The 20,156-nt window shown below is 39.9% G+C and overlaps 1 protein-coding gene across 9 annotated transcripts in view; it reads right to left on the minus strand.

The window, feature by feature from the left end:
* LOC139471512 (D-glucuronyl C5-epimerase-like) overlaps positions 1-20,156 on the minus strand; it is a 339,447-nt gene that overhangs the window by 106,964 nt on the left and 212,327 nt on the right. For all 9 annotated transcript variants that reach the window (XM_071253878.1, XM_071253880.1, XM_071253876.1 and 6 more), the window contains one exon: positions 3,756-3,823. The gene's annotated coding sequence lies outside the window, so the exon portion shown is untranslated. The remainder of the gene's footprint in view (positions 1-3,755; positions 3,824-20,156) is intronic.

Below are 20,156 nucleotides of genomic sequence, written 5' to 3' on the forward strand. Positions count from 1 at the left end.
CCCAAGACAGGGTTCATTTAATTCTTAATTTGCAAAACATGTCTCCTCTCTCATTCACAAATTGTTCGTGCTAAGAAAATCTGCATCTCCTCTCTGAGACCTCAAAGTACCAATATTTCTGTCACATTGTATATCTTGATAACCCATGCATATACCATATTGCTTCCTTTATAACGATACAAGTGAAGATTCCGGGGTAGAATAGGTCTTCAGCAACCAATTCTTGCCGTAAAAGGTGACTATGCCAGTCGTAAAAGGCGACTAACGGGATCGGGTGGTCAGGCTCGCTGACTTGGTTGATGCATGTCCTCGATCCCAATTATGTGGATCAATGCTCATGATGTTAATCAGTGGATTGTCTGGTCCAGACTCAGTTATTTACAGACCGCCGTCATATAGCTGGAATATTGCTGAGTGCGGCTTCAAACAACAAACCAACCAACCTTTATAACGAGGCAGGTTCATGCCCTGAACCATGCCCCATAGCCTTGCTCCAAGGCTGTACAGAAAGAAAAGTCCATGGATGTGTAATGTTTTCCTCCTAATAGGCAAGTCTAGATATGTGGACAGTACAAGGACTCCAGTCTCTTATGGGGGCAACTCGTTCCTATTATTTACATAATCTTGAACTTATGATTTAAACTTCAATTATTGCCTTAGAGACTTGTGCATGTCTACATGCCTCACTGTGTGTGTTAATGTAACATGAAGTCTTCTTGCATCGTGTTAAGGGCATGTCAAATAAGAAATATTTTGGATCATAACAAACTAATAAACCAGAAAACTTACATGTTTGTTTTAAAGAGGTGAAACAATTATGAAAAAAATACATTTGAGAGGAGTGTTTTATGCAGGCTAACATCTTTGAAATCCTTTATAACACTATGTGGGGAATCGAAACTTGAGTCTTCAGCCTGCGAGCAAATGCTTGAGCATACCACATGCTTACCACAAGGCTACCACAAGGCTACCACAAGGCTACCACAAGGCTAAGTACCACAAGGCTTAGTACCACAAGCTTACCACAAGGCTACCACAAGGCTACCACAAGGCTACCACAAGGCTTAATTAGTACCACAAGGCTTAGTACAAGGCTAAGTACCACAAGGCTTAGTACCACAAGGCTAAGTACCACAAGGCTAAGTACCACAAGGCTTAGTACCACAAGGCTACCACAAGGCTAAGTACCACAAGGCTTAGTACCACAAGGCTACCACAAGGCTACCACAAGGCTACCACAAACTTAGTACCACAAGGCTTAGTACCACAAGGCTAAGTACCACAAGGCTACCACAAGGCTTAGTACCACAAGGCTTAATACCACAAGGCTTAGTACCACAAGGCTACCACAAGGCTAAGTACCACAAGGCTTAGTACCACAAGGCTAAGTACCACAAGGCTTAGTACCACAAGGCTTAATACCACAAGGCTTAGTACCACAAGGCTACCACAAGGCTAAGTACCACAAGGCTTAGTACCACAAGGCTACCACACTGCAGCGAGCAAAATGAGGGTGAGCAAGTATTATTCCAGTCATATCGTAGGGGGTGGGGGTTGGGGACACAAGATATGTGCTTCATGCATTGTACCACAATGGGGAACTCAATCTGGGGTTTAACCACCAGCCTACCACACAACCTCAAGATGTGTGCTCTTAGTTTAAGAAAAGGTGTACATGATAATGTCTCTGCATTCTCTTTTCCTTTGTCAGGTATTGTTATAATGCTGTAAACGTTGGAAGCTGTGAGTGTTGCCTGTGTTTTGCTTCCCAAGCATACATGACCCGATAAGGTGAAATGCGAAGGGCTAAGGCTGCCTCCAATTGAGAACCCATACCACAGGCCAGTCAAGATGGTCACATAAAACACCCCTTCCTTAAAGTGTCTTTGTTAGAACTGACCCAATATTATAAATCAAACACACTATAGTCAACACAGCCACAACTTACTGCTGAGGTTCCCCCCATTGTGTCAGTGGTTGTAAACAGAATGGTCATTTCGAATCTCCAACTCTTTGGAGAAGGCCTCACAGCTTAAACAATTCAAGCTGTAAGTGTATATAGATTTATAGTCAACACTGGTGTTAAGACGACATAGACTTCAGCATATTTACTGGGGCAGAACTTGTGAATGGCTTTGAAAGCTGAAACCGTAATGAAACATCTTACCTTGTCTCACACTGCTGGACCTAACGAGAGGTAGTGCGGTCGTAACACATGCAACAGGTATGAATGGAATAGTTTGGATTGTTATCAATAGAGATCCTTTGTTTGAAAAACAAAATTGAAATCATAAACCTTGCAGTGGAGCACATATGCAGTAGTTTCATGTTGGACTGTTAAAACTAGTTGCTGGAGATCTATAATCACCTGGAATCTTAACAGAGAGACAAGCATATGTCACTTAGGACCTATTCTAACCCAACATATCCACAGGGAGACAAGCATATGTCACTTAGGACCTATTCTAACCCAACATATCCACAGGGAGACAAGCATATGTCACTTAGGACCTATTCTAACCCAACATATCCACAGGGAGACAAGCATATGTCACTTAGGACCTATTCTAACCCAACATATCCACGGGGAGACAAGCATATGTCACTTAGGACCTATTCTAACCCAACATATCCACGGGGAAACAAGCATATGTCACTTAGGACCTATTCTAACCCAACATATCCATGGGGAGACAAGCATATGTCACTTAGGACCTATTCTAACCCAACATATCCACGGGGAGACAAGCATATGTCACTTAGGACCTATTCTAACCCAACATATCCACGGGGAGACAAGCATATGTCACTTAGGACCTATTCTAACCCAACATATCCACGGGAAGACAAGCATATGTCACTTAGGACCTATTCTAACCCAACATATCCACAGGGAGACAAGCATATGTCACTTAGGACCTATTCTAACCCAACATATCCACAGGGAGACAAGCCTATGTCACTTAGGACCTATTCTAACCCAACATATCCACGGGGAGACAAGCATATGTCACTTAGGACCTATTCTAACCCAACATATCCACAGGGAGACAAGCATATGTCACTTAGGACCTATTCTAACCCAACATATGCCAGGGAGACCAGCATAGGTCACTTAGGACCTATTCTAACCCAACATATCCACGGAAAAGCAATGTTTGAAGAGAACCTATTCCAATCCAGAATCCCAACAGGGAGACGGACATAGATTTCTGGAGACATACACCAACCTAACATAAAGCAATGGTTGCAGAGAACCTATTCCAATCCAGAATCCAAACAGGGAGACATATACCAACCTAACATAAAGCAATGGTTGCAGAGAACCTACTCTAATCCAGAATCCCAACAGGTTGCTGGACACTCAGTATAATCTGGAATCCCCACAGGGCCACAAGCACAGGTTTCTGGGGACTTCTTCTAACCCAGAATCCCAAAGGGGGCTGCGTGAGGTAGGCGCATTGCGTCACCCCGATTGTGTCTTGGTCATGACATTACAACATCTCATCAATGAACACACTGAATCAATACTTCAGGGAATCAATAAAATCCCAAACTTCATTGATGCTAAATATGTCAGAACATCTATATTTGGTCATGACAAGTACATAATTACTCTCTCTCTCTCTCTCTCTCTCTCTCTCTCTCTCTCTCTCTCTCTCTCTCTCTCTCTCTCTCTCTCTCTCTCTCTCTCTCTCTCTCTCTCTCTCTCTCTCTCTCTCTCTCAATCAAGCAAACTGCTGTATAATACTTACCCTGATATGGCTACTTAGTCAGGCAGTCATGTAAGGGGCATTCTCTCATGCAGATTACGCATGTATATCTGAAAATAATGAAAGATTTGTTAGTTTGGAGAAAGATTGTGCTAATGGACAACAAAAACAAGGACTCTAAGAGCTTGAAGACATTAATGTAATGAATTACTCTCCAGTTGCTAACAGGGGGCCTCACTTGATGAATATTTGACAGATTGAGATTGTGTTTACAGTAGTGACGCATAATATTGACATCATGTTAACGAGTGTCCATTTCAATTTTCAAGGAAGGCTGTTTTATCATTATTTCCATAAATGATGTGATTTCTGCAAGTAAATTGACCCATAAAAGCAATTTGATTATGAAATTGCCTCAAATGATGCCTATTCGGATAATATAGCCTTCCAAGGAAACACAATTCAATGAAAATTTGTTGAAACGAAGTATTGATCAATTTCCTTTTTAAAGTTTGGCTGATGTTACATGTAACCATATTATTTCATTTTGAGGTTTTATACTTTGCAATCAAACATAAAAATACTTTTATGGGAAGCAAAAATTTTAAGTTATATTTTTCAAGATTGCTTTCATAATAGACGCAATTGTCTGATGAGACTTTTATGGTTCAAAATTAAAATTTATGGACAAAAAACGCAAGTCAATCCAATAGTCATAGAGACGACTTCAGGTCACTTACTTGGACGTTAGTCGTAAAATGCAGCCCAATAAAACCAAAACATGCACAACACCATAAATCCCAAACCAACAGTGCTGTAAACCTCACGTGTGGTAAAAATGACGCAATTTTTAAAATAATCAATCTACGTTTTATAACGATAATCTCTGACATAAAGACACTCTTTAACTTTTATCTAGTCCCATCAAGTCCTATGAAATGGTTCAAGTCAGTAAATGTTTGCTGATTCAGCACAATATCCCTCACAAACTGACACTGCTTATGGTCCCAAGGATTTCATACACCTGTGAAATGTGGGCATCTCTTTCCATAGTCCCCTGGAATCGGCTACATAGGGATCGGAATTCCCGTATCTATAGCATGCATCCGTAATATCTCAATCGTATGCCTCACTGTCAAAACTGCTGAAGTTGCAATTTAGATGGAGTGAGTGAGGGAGTGAGTTGGGTTTTACGCCGCTTTTAACAGTATTCCAGTCATATCACGGCATGTCAGCTTAATGTGGGAGGAAAGCCCGAAGTGATGCAGGTCTCAGACGTTTACCACTTCGGTGAAAACCACGAGCACGGGCATGGTGCTGACAAACCTAGAAACATAATCGGGGCGAACCGGCATTCGAACCCACAATCATAGGTTTCTGGCGTGCCCAAGGGACGCAACTCTGCACAGCGAATCGCGGCGCCTTAGACGACTGGGCCAACCGTGCCCCCCAATTTAGATGGACATACCATGTCATGTTTGGAAGGGAAAACAACAGCTGAAATTTACTTACTTCTTAATTTTTATAAATATGTTTTAATAAACAAATCTATAATATACTTAAACCAAAAGGCCTGAAGTCTGAACCCCCTTCATTCTGTTCTTCAATTCATGTAAGGTTTTTAGGTGCATGGTTGCATGATTAAATTTCTTGGCCAACAAAACATGATTGACTGATTGCTGATTGACCTTGACTGAAGTAAATCATAATACTTTCATCATTAGACTTTATTACAGCATTAATTAGCTTGTACTCAGTGATCATTAACAAAACTGGAAATTTCAAAAATATTTGGCGAGTTCATTTGGTGGACTAAATATAATTACATAATTACACATAATGACACACTCTGAAATGCCTTGTGTATTTTTTTATTTACCCACAGTCATCAAGGTGCCCTTTTGACAAAATTGGTTTACAGGTGAAAAGTGGAAACAAAAACCCAGCGATTGTTTTCATAAGATCTGAAAACAAAGAAATCGATGAAACTCTGCGACCTGGCCCGAATTGTATAATTGTATGACAATGTCTAAACAGGCAGTTAATTGAGACAGGAAAAAAATACTGCCATTTAAACATTTGTACAGGATTATGAAGACACTTATACAAGACATTGCACTATTGCAACACTGGCACAAGAACAAGACACAACAAACCCTTTGATAATTCCAGAAACCAAGCAACGTTTCTTGTGACAGGATTCAGTAGTCAGGTGTATGCTAAAGCTGTGGATCGTTGCTCATAATATAAATCACTGGTTTGTCTGTTTTGGCCGCTACCAAGAGGCGAGTGACACAGGATTCATATAATATTTGTTTGTTTGTTTGTTTGTTTGTTGTTTAACGCCTCACTCGGAAATGTTCCAGCTATATGATGGCAACACGTGCGTGCGTGCGTGCGTGCGTGCGTGCGTGCGTGCGTATGTGCGCTTGTTCATGTGTGTGGGTGTTGTATAAAGCCTCACTCAGGAACATTCCAGCAACAGGAGAGTGTGTGTGATGTGTGCGCATGGTGTGTGTGGTGTGTTGCATTGTGTTGTGTTGTGGTGTGTTGTGTTGTGGTGTGTGTGCAATTTGTTTAACACCTCACTCAGCAACATTTCAGCAATATGATGGCTGCTTGTAAATAACTGAGTCCGGATCAGACAATCCAGTGATTGATATAAACGACAACAAAAACAAAACACAATTTTAAATTCTGAAGTGGTAGAATATCATTCACTTAAATTTGTCTGTACTTTTGACTGGCTTTGTGTTGGCCTCCCACACCAAACCCTGTCTGCTGACTGTCACCTCATTAACACCTGTGAACCATACAAGGCATACTGCAAGTGACGAGTGTGACACGAACCCACACATCGCATCCTCCCTTACACAAGCATCCCTGTCTAATAGCCTCATCACCACTGAACATAAAAGAGACTTATCTGTGATAAAACCTTTAAGGATTATATACCCTCTAACCCCAGCAGCGACCTCTAACCCCCTGAAATGAACATATAGCACCTGGAACACAGGAACTAGCCTTGCTCCAGGATAAGTGGAAGAACACATCAGTGAGGTTTTAGTTTATTTGTAATTATCAATTCTGGATAAACTGGCCAACTTTGTTAGGAAAACAATACGTTAAAACCCTTTTCAACAGCAACACCTAATTATATAACTGGTAATTATTTATTGAATAATATAATAATGTTAGACTTGTGCAAGTCTAGCTTTGATCTGGCAGGAAGCTGTGTACATCAAGACAGGAACACTTGAAGCTTTCCCCTGTAGCCTTGCTCCAAGGCTGTACTGAATGATAAGTCCATGGATGTACAGTAATTCTGTCCTAATAACAGGCAAGTCTAGAAAGGCGGACAGCACAAAGGATGTCAGTCTTCCATAGGGACACCTTAATCTTAATGTTTGCATACATATATAATCTAGAAATTATGATTCAAACTATTACCCAAGAGCCCTGTGCAATTGAACTTCCTCTGTTGCTTCCAGGCTTCTTGTCACACAGAATCCATAATATGGATGTATTGTAATTAAGAAAGTCTAGTTCACATGAGTGAGTGAGAATGGTTTTACGCCGCTTTTAGCAATATTCCAGCAATATCAAAGCGGGGGACACCAGAAATGGGCTTCACACATTGTACCCATGTCGGGAATCGAACCCGGGTCTTCGGCCTGACGAGAGAACACTTTAACCACTGGGCTACCCGACCGCACCCTAGTTCACATGAACATATCGGATAACTAGCTTTCATAACAATTTCTTAAAGTTTTGCTAATTTCTTAAATAATGCATATCGTGTGGGCGAAAATGTTTCAAGTTATTTTAATACCAATACCACATCAAGAATGTAACTAATCAATAATTAATAAAGAGCTTGTCAAGAAACAATATTACAAGCATTTGTTAAAAAAATGCATTTCTTCTCGTATTATTGTGCCCCTCCCAATCGCTAAGATTATTAACGCCTGTGATTTGCCAACTTCAAACACGAATCTTTCCAAAGAAAGATACAAGAGACGTAATCACTTATCCTAATCACTTATCACTGGTGACAAGCTGAGAAATAAAAGAGGAATTCCACACTGGCTTGTGATGCAGAATAAATTGGGATAAAGTGGGATGGCAAACTTGCCAGCAAATCAACTTGGCAAGTAAGGTCACTCTTATCAGGAGTTCATTTTGTTGGATTGTTGGCGCCAAGATTAAGGGTGTTTTGATACTTCTACAACTCAGGTATTGAAATGATCTACTTTGCTCTTATCTTTTCTTAAACAAATATTTAAAGAGTAGAATTTCTATTAAATACTTATCATACCTATGTTGCTGAGATGAGTTTGCAAACATCGACAGCAAGCCGTATTAAGATAACTTAAATTCACAAAGCACTGACTGACGTCCATTACTTTCAGATGACTACAGTGATGGAATTGAGTAATCATTTGTTATGATAAGTAGTCATTTATATCAATACTCCCAAACAGCATACCCATTAGAGTGAGTGAGTGAGTGAGTGAGTATGGTTTTACGCCACTTTTAGCAATATTCCAGCAATATCACGGCGGGGGACACCAGAAATGGGCTTCACACATTGTACCCATGTCGGGAATCAAACCCAGGTCTTCGGCGTGACGAGTGAACACTTTAACCACTAGGCTACCCGACCGCACCCTAGTTCACATGAACATATCGGAAATGGGCTGAAATGTACCAATGTCGGGAATTGAACCCGGGTCTTCGGCATGACGAGCGAACGCTTTTACCACTAGGCAACCCGACTGGCCCTCATACCCATTAGAATACTCCCTGCTTGTACTAAGTCCCTAGACTAACAACTAGTCTCTGAAATGAACACATCGTACAGGTTGTTCAGTTATCTTAATAAAAATGTAATAAAAGGGAGCCCAGTGACTCTGTTCATTAATCTAGACTTGCCAAACTTGCATGTGCTGTATTTTATATATATTTGTATCAGGGTCTGTAAGACAGACTACTAAGTCCCTTAACTTGTTAGTTATTTGACTTTATATACAAGTCAAAAGAAATTAAGAACACCTGATTTTTTCAGTTGTCTGTAGTCAAACTTTCATGCCATGAGTGTTCCTTCTATCTTGTAAGTTTTATATTATCTGATTCAACCTGACAACATTCACACTTACATGTCACAAATTCACACAAGACTTTAAGGGTTTATTTATTTATGAATGGGAGTGTGTGCTGCTATCTGATTGGCTTAAAAATATGAATAAATGGGATTTGATTCCTGGCAATCTCTTGGCCGAGCTATTTAGTCTTTTGGTTCTGTATCCCCAATTTGAAAGGAAATACATTCTGCTAGGTGAAATGGATACCATATGAATTAAATATTAAGTTTGATCAATACTTTATAAGAATGACTTTGATTTCAGTTCAGAGTGACGTCTCCTCTGTCTCAGCTGTCAAGAAAAGTGCTTCAGAAAATGATGGATAAATTTTGTATCTTACAATGTCGATAAACATTCGAAGCCAAGACATTTTAACATTTAAAACCTCTGGCTGATGCTGTTAGTTCGAAATGGCAGGATGATTGGCCATGATGTAAAACAAGTAGGATAGTCAAAGAAATTTACATCATAATCATCATTAACATCATCACCACAAACATCATTAACATCATCACCACAATCATCATTAACATCATCACTACAAACAACATCACCGCAATCATCATTAACATCATCACCACAATCATCATTAACATCATCACCACAAACATCAACATCATCACCATAAACATCATCATTAACATCATCACCACAAACAACATCATCACCACAAATAACATCATAACCACAAACATCATTAATATCATTATCACCACAAACATCATTAATATCATCATCACCACAAACATCATCCTTAACATCATCACCACAATCATCACCACAATCATCATCATCATCATCATCATTGGTAACCAGTATCATCAGGTTTGTCGTCATCATCATCACCTCCACATAAAAGGAAACACAAAACAAACAGCCAAGAAGTGGTTGACAGGGGGTAAAGCTATCCCATTTCTGGGAACTGTTTTATAATCTAATCAGATCTGGATTACCGCTATTATGCTGGCGACCAACGTAAACAATCCGACAAAAGCTCCTCCATCCTATAACATGGATGATGTAACAGTAGTCCTACCCCCTGCCTGGAGAATGGTATACGATGTCACTATGACAACACAATGTGGGCTGAACAAACAAGGTAAAATGTATCCTCCTTGCTTCACACCACTCTCAACCCTTGAATTCTCGGCAAAAACATGCATGATCACCAACCCAACACACAACTGCCCCATGAACATACACACATGGTCACGATCGCGCACAGATGAACTGGGAGAGTCCATGTGGAAACAATAACCTTCCACGTAACATTTCGGCTGGATTCACCTTTTGCAACTTCTGTCAGAAAGAGCAAAGATCGGAACCATTTACGCATATTGTAAGGCAATACATTTGAACTCCATTGTGTTGGTATAGTCTATACATGATGTTCTCATTGTCAACACAGACACCAAGGTCCTGGCGTTCTTGTGTTGATACATATACTCAGCCTAAGGAAATTCCTACACAAGAACAAGGAAAAGACCTCCGTAGTTGAAGAGGAGTTCCTCAACGTGCTCTGTGACGTAAGACGTGGGGCAGTGGGGTAGTCTAATGGTTAAAGTGTTCACTCATCATGCAGAAGGCCCGCGTGAGGTAGTCTAATGGTTAAAGTGTTCACTCATCATGCTGAAGGCCCGGGTTCGATTCCCCACAATGTGTGAAGCCCATTTCTAGCATCTGCCGAGATAAACTGGAATATTTCTAAAAAAGCAGCGTAAAACAATATTTCAACAATTTTAATGGATATTGTCAGTCTAGCTTGATAAAGGTGTAAGAATCTACATCGAAACATCGCAAAAAACAATAGACTAGAAGTTGTTATCCATAAAGTTGTACATTTTCTTATTTACTTACCAACTTCGGAAAGTCCTTAAGTTTCAAATGCAGTGAAGAATTGTTGATAAATTGATAGACATGTATGTGTTCAACTGAAACATCAATGTTTTTAACTTTGGATGCCTCATTTTGAATACAAAATTTGATAATAATAAAAGTTGCTAATTCCAGCTTTGCAAACAATATGTATATGTAAATGATTATTGACATCAACATTGAATAATTTTTGATAAAAATAGTTGTAGTACATTAGATTCACATGAAAGGGCATCAAGAATACACATTGAATACACAAGGATTTAATGTACCCAACTGACCATAATGATACATGGTCTCACAATGTATATACCGGGAATAGTATTATCATCATATTAAGGGTGAATAAAGATTGATATTGTTGTCAAGGTTGTTTGGCATTGATGTCAGTCAGCGCCATCTCTGGACAAGGTCACAGACCAAGTTTGAGGGCATATATTCCCTCCCCCTACCCCAAGACTTCCATAAACATCTTAATGGTCTTGTCAGACGTACTACCTCATTACCTAAATAAGTTGCCGATTAAATAACCATCGAACTAGTCTTCCCAGCGAGCAATCTCTTTCATCAAACAGTGGGTAACAGGGCATTTAGGCTTCGTCAGCGATATTACAATCAAATTATGACAGCCATTAAAGGAATCATGCCTGGCCTAGACAAACCCCAGTGCTAATCCATGATGACACAATCAGCTGAGATCAGGCACTGTTCCAGAGAGGGATCACAGTGCTAAGAGTTAGTGAGTGAGTGAGTGAGTGAGTGAGTGAGTGAGTGAGTGAGTATGGTTTTACGGCGCTTTTAGCAATATTCCAGCAATATCACGGCGGGGGACACCAGAAATGGGCTTCACACATTGTACCCATGTCGGGAATTGAACCTGGGTCTTCGGCGTGACGAGCAAACGCTTTTAACCACTAGGCTACCCGACTGCCCCCACAGTGCTAAGACATTATAACTCCATACTTAAACATTGCAATAACATGGCAATTGGTAATACATGGCCTTAAACAGAGAAACCTCATCAGTCAATGAACACTGCTAATCTGGAAACCCTGGAAACCCTGGCAACCTGGAAATCCCGTCTTCCGGACAACTACAGTTAGGAACGTCTAATATATCCCCGAGAAATGGGTTTTCGGACCCTTGAGAAACATTCATAGTTTTTTTGCTATTCACAAGAATAAATGTAAAATATCTCACTCATTTATAAAAGACGACTTTATCTTAAATACAGGTCATCATCTGAGTATTTATAATGTCTGTGTGATGCCACACCCCTTGTTACAGTGCAAGTAATCGTGATGAACATGGCCGAAATCGTATAATGTCCAAATAACTATGATCTGATTATATACAAATCCAGAAATCAGTTTATCCACAAATTTGTTAATCTGGAACTTTGTTAATCTGGAAATTTGCTGATCCAAGATTTAATTGGAAATTACATTGTCTGGATCAACAAGGTTTTACTGTTTGATTGTGGCCAACCAATATCAGCTCAATCTTACAGCAGGAATGAATCATGGGCCGCCTTGCGAAGCCCGAGTTCAGGGCAATCCTCCTGGGGTGTGAGTAGAGAACCACAAGTTGTTGAGCACTTTCATCATTTAAGCATGGGCTAATATAACGTCATTGAGTGACAAAACAACATCATCAAGTTGTTTTTCCATTTCAAAGATAGGGCACAGGTGCAGTCAGTTGGGGGTAGATATGGTCCGTGAGATAGTAGAACAGGGTTTAAAGTCTGCTATAAAGGCTGAAGATGGTTTCCACAAAACAGCCTCAAAATTGCATGTTTTTTAATATACTTTAGACATGCAGCAGGTTATTGGGTAGGGTGGTGATGGTTTGTATGTTGTTAAACACTGCATTCAGCAACATTACTGCTATAAAACAGTTGTCTATAAATAATCGAGCCTGGACCAGATAATCCAGTGAATGACATCATGGCCATTGAAACACGCAAATGGGATACGATGACATGCATCAACCAAGTCAGCGAGCCTGACCACCCGATCCCTTTAGTCGGCTCTTCTGACAAGCGTAGTCACCTCTTCTGACAAGCATAGTCACCCTTGTAAAATGAACCTGGACCAGACTATCTACTGGTCTTGTGAGCAAGTTCAAGGTCACTGAGTCTGACGACCTGATCCATTAAGTTGCCTCTTACGACCAACATAGGTCGCTGGGGACCTATTCTAACTCAGATTCCCAATGGGTTGTCAGTCTTGTGACAAGCAGAGGGCTGGGGACCTATCTTGACCCTATTAGGGCCTCACTATGGATCTTTGAGTGAGTAAGCAGAGATCCTCTCAGCCACAAGTCCGTTAGTTTGAGACAAGAGAAAATCTGGAGGGACTAGTTGTAATGAATAATCCACTTGTCTGCGGTGAGGTGAAATGGCGTTTAAGGTCGCGGCCAAAATTATTGCACTTATATTGAGAAGTGCATGCCAAGTTTGTTTGGCTGTTTGTACTTGTCTCGACTGTCTTGAGTCCACTGAGATACCATGCCATAGTTTAACATGAATACCCCACTCAGACACAGAATACTGACTCCAAGCTGACCAGTCTTTGTTTTAGCCCCTTAATGCCGAGCACCAGACAGGGTAACAACAAGTACCATCTTTTAACGTTGTTGTTGTTGTTTGTTGTTTAACGCTGCACTCAGCAATATTCCAGCTATATGACGAAGGTCTATAAATAATCGAGTCTGGAGCAGACAATCCAGTCATTGATATCATGAGCATCGATCCACACAATTGGGATCAATGACATGCATCAACTAAGTCAGCGAGCCTGACCACCCGATCCCGTTAGTCTCCTCTTACGACAAGGATAGTCGCCTTTTACGGCAAGCATGGGTTGCTGAAGAGCTATTCTACCCCCATCTCTTCACGGGTCTCATCTTTTAACTTCCTTTGTTATGACGCAGCTGTGGATCAAACCCCAGTCCTTCCTGCTCTACCACTAGACCCCAGAAGTGGTCCCACTATTCTGAAATGAGCTGGGCCATCAGCATATGATGAGAGAATACAACAACGCTAAGCTAACCTACCATCCATATCTCAGAGGAGATCCTTCAAATAGGTGACTTATTAACGAATTCTATCTGACCATCCTCAAAATTAACTCAATAAACTACCTCTACTTAAAACAAGCAAGTGACAGTAAATGGACTCCAAGCAACTTAATTCCTTTTAACCTTGTCCTGTCCAACAGCTCCGAGTCCTGATGACCACAGTGCTCCCTTGGTTCCAGCTAAAGTCTATAGAAGCCACAGATACAATATTCTCTCCGGGAGATAACAGACAATACAGCATGTTCTCGTCATGTCTGGCCAGACAGGTGAAGTATATCATCTCGTATACACACCCAGGGGGGTTATCATGGACATGGGAAGGGTTACAGCACTTGGTGGAAATGAAATGACGAGAGAGGCTATCATTTTAGGAATAGAGAAAATCCACGTTCAATTTGCCAGTTTCTATATGCCTGCTAAATATTATCAGATAATGCCATTAATTTATAAATATCAGATAATGCCATTCACTTATGAATTTCATATAAAAGAATGAATGAGTTAAAATTCAATGCCAAATGTGTTCATTTATGATTGTCACATGGGACTCATTCATGAATTTCAGATAGTGTCATCAGTTTTGTCATTTCAACTTAATTGTCAGGGTCTTTTTGCAATTTAGACTAATAGCAGCGGTAGAAACTAACATTTTTAGTCAACTTGTCCTTATAATGATAACATATGGCACAACCCTTCATAAATGGCAAGTTTCTTCTAGTCCTTATGATACCTTAACTATTCAGCAGTTTGGCAAGGACTACAGGACGAGTGCCAATTTCTAACGCTGTATAGGGCATGCAGATATTGGTGACATAGCTTTTGACAGCTCTCACTTTAACCTCCAATTAAAAATTTACACTGATGACCAGTCCATGCTTGTTGTTTCATTGCCTTCATTGATTCTGAGACATCTTTGTCAACAGTATTCATGACGTCACAGACATTTTTTAATAAAGCTGAAATATATTTTTTTCAGGCCTTCTTGTAAAAGACAATTGGCTTACAAATCCTTTGTATAGTAAAATGTTGAAATTGCCTTGCCTATGCTCAAGATTTACAAATTGTATTCACTGGGACAGGTCATGTATAATTTTAAACATCTTGTAGGTTTTTCTCTAAATCTGTGTCCCCAAGGAAAAACTGCAAGAACTGATCCATATATCGACATAAATTGTTCTTCTACTTCCGAAAGACAATATCAAAATAATAGCCATCGTGACACCGGCATCCTCCTTAATGGCATCTCCTGCACATAATACCACCCTGTAATGAGCATACCAGATCTATATACACAAGGCTATCACAGTCCATTCACTCCTGCTTATCTGAGCTAAACAGAGGGTAGAGGAAGACTGCTGCCCACAGGATAAAAAAAAACCTCTTCCAGGGAGGTAGGGACTTATTTACCATAAAATACTGATCCCCCTAGATTTGAACCCAGACTGGCAGGCTGGGGCTCCATGTCACACACCTGCTTGCCTAATGGAGTGTGTGAGCTCGATTAGGAATTAATAGAGTGGAGAGCCCACTGATGATCCTCCCTCTACATGTCTGACAATGTGTTCTGGGATTACATGGAACAGATGATGTAATGCGATCACTTTGCAAGTGGAAGACCATCTTGGCTTCAAAGGATGAAGTCTCTTGAACAAGCTGGTTTGTTGGTATCCTGGCTGTTACAGAATTATTTATGTTTTCTCGATTTCACAATTTATTATTTTGTGTTGACGGATATCATTTCTTCAAACATATCACTTATTATCCATGAAACCTAGACAGATGATTTCAACTGGTAACTCTGAGGTTTGCGAGTGAGTGAGTGAGTGGTTTTGTCACAGCCTTTTTAGTAATAGCTTGTTTATCTTACTTCTTGGTGTTGCGTGGGTGGGTGGGTGAGTGAGTGAGTGAGTGAGTGAGTGAGTGAGTGAGTGAGTGAGTGAGCGAGTGAACAGGCCAAGCACCTCCAAGGATAATGTTCTCATTATTCAACTCAACAAGAACTCAATGAACTCAATGAATGTTCCTCCTCAAATAGTGACAAGTAGGTCGGACTTAGCCTCTAAACATATAACCTGAACTTGAGTGAGTGAGTGAGTGAGTGAGTGAGTGAGAGTGTTTTAGCAATATTACAGCAACAACACGTCGGAGAGTACGAACATGGGCTCCACATTGTAACCTTTGTAGGGAAGCAAACCTGTGACAAGCATTAACCAGTCAGCTACCTCACCCCAGGATATGGAAGTCCAACTGGGGAATATTGTGAAGTCCAGGAACATGTATACACATTCTTCTCCCAACACTGACCGATTTGAACTGTGTGCATAGCCACTGGGCAAACAAACTGCGGCTGTGTAAGTCAACAGCTGACACAGGTAAGTCTCACAAGGGATGCAGTTCAGGCAACACTTCTTATACGAACATTCTACGATTGGTCCATGATTATTCCACAAATTTATTTTTTTTCTGGGGTGAAGGAAGCTTCAAGAAACTATACTACTCAACATTTGCCAAGGACTAATATAATCATATGTATATAATCCTTTGCAAATGTTGAGTCGTATATTACTTGCACAACCTATTATGGACAATTGACAGTGACGAGGACTTCAGTTGAAAATCTGAAGATTTAATAAGGTGATAAGATTAAGAGTATAGATTTATGGCACTGATGATGCATTCGGTAAAATTATGAATATATTTTTCATTTTCTGCATTATTTGTTTAAATACCTCTTTTCATTAGAAGTACACACTTCAATAAACAAACAAGATTAATCCTCATCAGGCATTGTTGTCATGCCTTCCCCCAATCCTCCTGTCCATGTTTCCAATCTAGTTGAGTCACTGCAGTGAAAAGGGCCTCGACGTTGCGTCTATTTTTTCAACAAATAGTTCTCTAAAACATTGACCAATCCTTCTATCAATACTCTAAATCCTCCCAATCCCACCACAAACAAACCCTACCTAAACTACCTGAATATCTGCACCATACTACCCCCAAATAAATAAATAATCAAAATCGATACTCTTGGAATTTCATTTCACATTTACAAAATGGACACTTAAGTCCAACATGTAAATCAATGATAATTATCAACAAACCACTTTTTTAAAGGAGCCCTCCCATTCCACAAAACTTGAACATCAAACACAGAGTTTCCACTTTCACTCAACAGACCACATTCCAAGCAAGAAAGCCTGGATCGACTAAGAAATAGAGAATCTTCTAATATTTCATCATCTGGTAAATATTTGGAGTTCATACAAGAGCAGTGGAAAGTCAAGAGAGGTAAGTGCATACTACCAGTATGAAATGACAGCACTTGACTTGTTAATACAATGTTTTGACCATGTGCAATAAACACAGCGTGGATGGACACATGTGTAAACACGTAATTAAGACGCCATAAACAGCAGATAACTGAAAATCATAGCACGCAGTACTGACATACCGTGGGACTATTGGGTAGAGGGACCCGACTGAAGTGGGTAATGTTCTTGAGGTTAATCAAACAAGCTTACAGTTTAAGCTCATGCACTGCTGAATAGTCCTAAGTACTTAGAAGAGACCTTAAAATAGAGTTCAAAAATACAGTTTGCAAAGTACTTTGACTCCAAATGATTAAAATAGGAAAAACTGCAGGAAGAACGAGACGGGATCAACACTACTCTCCAAACACATATTCAGATCACTTTTTTAAAAGCAAAAACAAAATCGGAACTGTCGTTTTATTTATTTGTTTCACAGAATTTTATAACCAGATTGTGTGAACTCAGAAATTTAAAAAAAACTACCAAACCAAAACACACAACAGACCGGTTGATTTTCACAAGAACAACCCAATGATCTTCAACCAAAATCATCAACACCAGTCACATACAAGCAGCAATTGTGAAAATACTATTTTTTCATTCAGATGCATTTAAAAACCATTGAGTCATAATTATGTGAAACAATTTGAAGAAAAATTACAAGAAGAACTGGCAAGGAGTCAAGCGATTTCTCGCCTGTCTAAAACAGAACCAGACATGGGAAAACAGGCAGACAGCTATTTTGGAACAGCAGACGGCAATTACAAATGGTCAAGCAGCTATGTTGAATACTCCGACACAGAACATCAAAGACAGACAACCACTTCCTCAACTTATTTTGGTATCTGATTTTTGTTCAAGGGGCATTTAAAAGACAATCTTATGAAATATAGGAAGTGAAGTGACATATTTTGTGTTTTTTGTTTGTTGATAATATGCCAATGGTTGACAATAATTTAGCAATAACTGTAACAGTGAGCACAACATTTCAACTAGTAATTATGACGAGACCACTGACTGCATCACATCACCAGTTTAAAAAAGCTGGGATGTCAGAGTTACCTCAGAGCAAAACTATATAATTCTTTAAAAAAAAAAAAATTAAACATAAAAAAACAACCTACAAGTATTTCTTAGCAACTGTAATGATATTAAATTCATATTACATTCATATTACAATCCTAATGCCACCAAAGCACATGTTAATGCAACTTCTGTGTTCAGCAGACGGCTCCCTGGAGACATCTGTTGCACAACAAAATTAACTCTAATTTGCAATATATATTCAAAGACTTTTATTGATTTCATGTAACCGTTATCTCTTCAAAATGCATGGAATTATCCTTCCCCACCCTGACACAAGTGTCCTGGAATTGTTAACAAAACTAGTGCCTATCCCAGGACTTTAATCTGGAACTATTTCTTATTGTTCATAAGTCAGTAGACATATTTAAATTCATGTCCCATTGGCTCCCACCTGTGTGTTCTCTGTCCATCGTGTTGTCATTACTTACTTATGTTATCCCACTCATGCATGCAATTGTTGTTACTGTTAGTCCAAAACTGTTAATCCTCCACCTCATTCAGTCTTGCTTGACAACAGTATAAGGATCTATACTGAAACGTCGCCTTAACAGTATTAACGAAATTGTAATCCATAAAGTGTGTCAACTTTGACTGAGGAAATAATTCACAAAGAAGTGAGGTCCCTTCTACTTTCCCCTTTTTCGACAGAAGGTCTCGTTCCGCACCGATTTTAGGAATATTCCAGCCAATGCTCTTCACATGATGCATGCGGAGAACAGAAACCAAGCAAACACTTGAGCCACTCAGCTACCCATCTTCCTGAGGCAAGGGCGTTAACTGACTTTAAAAGTCCAGTTTCCACCCTTGCCGATCTAGGCTGGAATTCATGGGCTCGATTGTAGCGCCACCAATGTCCCTTCTAAGCCTCTCCTATGGACCAATCAGAATCCACCTCTTGTATCACTTGCATTTGCTTCAAACGAAACAGCGGTGCGCCCAGTCAAGACAATCTGATCGATAAACAAGGTCTATTTTGTGATAAAATGGGTCTTAAATCGCGAAATGCATTAAATCACGTGAGCACCTTGATCAAAAACATGAAAAGATTTGGGGAAATATCTGTTGACAACGAGTTGGCGGTGCACATGCTTTGCAAATCCTGCAATCGACCGAAATCTGCACGACACTTTATGAACCGGATTTCGATTTCGTTGCACGATTTTGATTGGATTATGCATAGACTCGTTAGTCCAGCTAAAATGTAACTCCATAATACCAGGCGAGTTCAGCAAGTGTGGAAACTGGACTTTTAAAGTTAGTTAACTCTCTTGCCTCGGGAAGATGTGAGCTACCCTGTTCTGGTTCAATTCCAAATGAGGATCCACATCCAATCTACATTTCTTGACCAACATATACTCTATGAAATCCCTTGTCATAAGAAGAGTCAATTCCAAGCAACCATCTTAACCACTTGGCCACCTACCTGAGTTGACCTTTCAAATGAGGAATCAATATCAAATCCACATTTCACACCAGTTTGTTTGTTTGTTTATTTGTTGTTTAATTCGCATTCAGCAACATTCCAGCTTAATGACAGCTGTCTGTAAATAATCGAGTCTAGACAACACTATCCAGTGATTGATATCATGAGCATCGATCCACACAATTGGGATACGATGACATGTATCAACCATGTCAGCGAACCTGACCACCCGATCCCCTTAGTTGCATCTTACGACAAGCATAGTCACCTTTTACAGCAAGCATGTGTTGCTGAAGACCTATTCTACTCTGGATCTTCACAGGACAAGTAATATTCTATGTGAAGAGTCGAATCCAAGCGAACACCTAAACCACTCAGCTAATCCACCCATGTTCACCTTTCACTTATGGAATCAATATAAATATATTTCACACAGGGATATACTATACAGATAGGCAACAGCAAGCAAACACCTCAACCACTAAGCCAACCTACCCATGTTCACCTTTCACTTGTCATAGTC

The sequence above is a fragment of the Haliotis cracherodii genome, unplaced genomic scaffold, assembly GCF_022045235.1.
Source record: "Haliotis cracherodii isolate W230 unplaced genomic scaffold, xgHalCrac1.p SCAF_23, whole genome shotgun sequence".
In the NCBI taxonomy this organism is placed as follows: Eukaryota; Metazoa; Mollusca; class Gastropoda; order Lepetellida; family Haliotidae; genus Haliotis; species Haliotis cracherodii.